Source organism: Rhagoletis pomonella, unplaced genomic scaffold (assembly GCF_013731165.1).
Source record: "Rhagoletis pomonella isolate Grant_MI unplaced genomic scaffold, Rhpom_1.0 Rhpom_scaffold_14434, whole genome shotgun sequence".
Taxonomy (NCBI): Eukaryota; Metazoa; Arthropoda; class Insecta; order Diptera; family Tephritidae; genus Rhagoletis; species Rhagoletis pomonella.
In genome coordinates this window covers 1-3,927 of record NW_023472964.1, presented here as the reverse complement: position 1 = coordinate 3,927, position 3,927 = coordinate 1, and the positions used below count along the sequence as shown (strand labels likewise).

At 37.5% G+C, this 3,927-nt stretch overlaps 1 long non-coding RNA gene across 2 annotated transcripts; it reads right to left on the bottom strand.

Moving 5' to 3' along the window:
• Positions 1–6: 6 nt before the first annotated feature.
• LOC118757107 lies at positions 7–1,056 on the bottom strand. Of its 2 annotated transcripts, XR_004995183.1 has the most exons (4): positions 1,024–1,045; positions 948–967; positions 390–525; positions 7–311 (listed from the first exon to the last, which is right to left on the bottom strand). It is a non-coding gene; the product is annotated as an uncharacterized LOC118757107 (long non-coding RNA). The 2 variants fall into 2 exon arrangements; XR_004995182.1 differs by having other exon boundaries at positions 390–967; positions 1,024–1,056.
• Positions 1,057–3,927: the final 2,871 nt, after the last annotated feature.

Sequence of the window (3,927 nt, the reverse complement as noted above, 5' to 3'; positions counted from 1 at the left end):
CTTACATATAGATGATTTCAAAAGTTGCGAAATTTGCATAAAAATGTCCAGCGATTTAAATGGTTTTATAATCAAAGGAAAGGTAATCCTTTTAGCTTTCTTTTGATATATATTAACAATTGGAAATCAGTTATAGTGGTGCAAGAAAATGCAGTTTTCTTAAAACTTTGCAAAATTTTAGGAATTTTACAATTCCTACATATGTATATGTTTTTTGCCTCGTTGTAATTCGCCATAAATCTGTGGTATAACATTGTTACTAGCCGCTGATGGTGTTGATGGCATTGAATTTGGTGATGGCGTTGATGATGCTGGTGGTGAATGTCAAATATGTAAACAAACAAAAATAGCAATTAAAATTTATAAACATGAAAAATATCAATGTATACCTTTAGAATATGACTATGTCGGTGATGTTTCAAAGAATAAACTATTAACATGCTTTCATCATGAGCGAGAGTCTCATTTTTGCTGAGGGAGATATTTTAATTTGCCTCCAGTAGCGCTTCATGTATTTCACCGAGCCTTAAACATAGTATAATATTAATTTGGAAAGGGGTATGCAATAAAACAGGAATGCATAAACAGGTTATTATTGTCGTTGTTGTTGATGGAAAACCGACTGAGGCCGGGCTTCGTAATGCGGCTACTACTACAACAACCACAACTATTCACTGATAAAGGGCCTGCTCGAGGCACGCAACAAAAGCACAAAAACTGCAGCGCTGATGAAAATTTGCAAGACGGTTCCAACATCCTAATTGGTAAAACGTTGCTACAAATTCACAGCGAACGTGATGCTTTATTCACGCAACACTACAGTTGTAATTGCAACTCGAACAAGCCCAAACACTTCCAAAGCTCAGGCAACTACTCCACCAATACAACTTATTGTCCAAAGAAGATTGGCTGCAGTTGACTATAACAGAATGATAAGAGCACTTTACCAATGCACTAATATGTCGCTCTGGAAAGAAATATACATTAATTTATATGTTTTCTTAAAAATAAATGCAAATTTACCTAATTTTTTCCACCGGCAGGCACGAATATGATATTCAAAACAGAAGCAATGACAACGAATTTTACACACATTGTTGTATTTTAGCGCAAAACGATAAGTTTCACAAATATTTTAAATTATTGCCTGGAACATACACATTTATCGTTATTATTGGAAATGCAAGACTTGGCACGCATTTTTAATTTCTCTTTTATTGAATTCAAATGAATAAAAATACATTTTTCTAAAATATTTCTCAGTTTACATTTTAAAGTTTTTTCTGAAACTTGAATGTAACTCTGTGCGGAGAATGAGAGAATTGAAAATCAGGTGATCTCAGCTGTTTTCAAATGTAAACAAACAAAATGGCGCTTTCCATACTTGTAAGCCTATACAATGCCTCAAACAAAGCTGTTTTGTTAATCTCCTGTTTACACAAATTACATATTATTAGTTTGACAGCTAAATGTGCTTGTTTTTCTCACAATTCAAGGAAAAGTTCAAATTCTCTATGCCACTGCGGTTACTTTTCTCAGCTAAATTAAACAAAGAGGATCACACGCACAGTTCTGAACTATGTAGGGCCTGTGTGGTCGCCGGAGATTAGTAGGAGCAGTGGATGAAGCTACAGACTGGCCAAAACACGGCATTCCGGACAGCGACCGGATGCCTTCTGATGTCGCCGCAACATCACCTACACTACGAATCGCATCTGCTCCCAATGAAGGAGCATAACACAATGATCTGCAAGCAACTCTTAGTAGGATGTCAGCTGCATGGGCACCCGAACAGACATTTTCTTGCGGAAGAACCCTCACTACGGCATGTCATAAAGCGGGTACGGTTTAGTTATTTACCCAATTATTAATAAATTCTGACTGAAATATGCATCTTCTTGCGAATTTCGGTGTGAGTTCTTCGCCGGAGTTATGTACATGCACAAGAAATGTTGTATACTTTGACAATAGAAGAAATCCTTCCGTGACTCTCTTCCTGTGAATACCGTTTTGGACACACATCCACCAGACGTGGACGAGACAGAACTTTGTCTTCCTCGGGAGACTCGGACTACAATTGCTTAACTTCGTTCTGGCTACTGCAGGAGGTTAAACTCGTACTTGAACACAGTAAATGCCGATGCCCCAAACGAGTGCCCGGAATGCGGAAAGACACCCTACCACTCGAGACACTCAAGTAATGCCTCTATCTCTATGGACATACCCTATAGAAGCTGCACGCTTCTTAGGTCTCCCATTAGTAGAGCTTGACGGCAACGGTTGAGAATAGAATTAGTAAACTGCGAATGCGCCAAACGAGTGTCCGAAGAGATATCCCCTCTCCCGTTAGTTGAGCTTGATGACAACGATTGAGGGACTACCCGATCTGGGCGGGGTTATTGTAGCCACGAATCGGGCAATAAAAATGACAGTTGGTATGCAAAAATATTTTGTCTGTTAAGAAGTAAGTAGCTGTTAAGAGCATGTCAGACGTGGCATTATTTCCCACTTTACCAAACAAATCGCTGTCAAATTGAAAAAGAGAAATTTTATTTCTATGTGCGAACAGCCAGAAAGACTTCCCTGTGACTCTCAGAATTCAGTTTCAGAAAAATACAGTGCGGAAATTCCAGAAAGAAAGAAATGTGCGATACACATACACATATTTTCTAGTTTATTTTTCTATTTTTTATAACCAACTGCAAAGTTTAAGTAATATTTGTGACTACCAGGTCTATTCTGCGCTGGTAATAAAAAGTTGTAACCGGTAAATAAAGTTCCTGTCAATTTTTAAACCCTTTTCGCATTCTGTATACTCTTGTAACCGGTAAATTTTGTTACCATCTTATAAGCTGGTAACAAATTATTGCCCCATGAAATATGCAATGCCAGGATTCCCTGCAAAAATCGTTGGACCATGTAGTCTATTTGTGGTAAATTGGAGTACTTACAAAAGTGTTCCTCTGTCATGCTGTATCGGACCAACTCGTGTCTCTGCGCCAGCTTATTGTTTGTTATCCGATCACTGCTCGTGTTTTAACGAAATGTCATTGAAGTTGATCATTTGAAAGCACATTTGCATGTCTGGCTGTAGCTGAACGTGTAGAAATGCTCGCTGTTAGTTCTTAGCTCCCAGCATGTTCGGGTTCGAATGCCATCAGAGGCAACATGTAATTTTTAATTTTTGGCTTGGTTTTTATTAATTTCGAAAAAGCATTTGAGAAGTGAAGAACAAAAGCGTGTACAAACGAAAAAATATAGCAACAATGCCATTGTTAATATGTTGGAGTAGTTTTGTGGTACTCTGATGTAATGCAGGGATGTAGTATATGGTCCTGCCCTAGGACATCGCAATGTTAATTGGACCATATTTCTTATATGAATTGTGGTTAATTTTGGAGTACTCCTTGTTCGTTAGGGAGTGCTCTTTACACGCATGCATGGAGTAGACGCGATTTTTGCAGGGTTTGCACAATTCGTCATAGCTGAATTGCTGAATATTTTAACTGCATTACCAACGTACCTAGAATCGCGGTGACAAGAACTGGTAACATTTTTTGGTAATACAATTTTCCGGTTACAAAATCTTCGGTAACGTGCAGAATAGACCTGTTAGAAACATACATATCTATAACGTTAGCTAGTAGATTGTGGTAACTAAAGTAAAATATGAAATGTTTTGTTTAAATATTATTAATATTTCTGGAAAAAACCGCATCAATGGTAGCCACTCCTTTGGTTGTTGGATGATTTCCACCATTAACCATTTCCAGTGAAATTTTTTCTTTAAAAAATGAAGTCAATTCATCAGATTCGGTAAGAAAAAAGTTGACGTTGAAATCTCCTGCGAGAATTACATATAGATCATAACAGTCTACTTATCTTCATCTTCATCTTCACCTTCATCTTCATCTTCATCTTCATCTT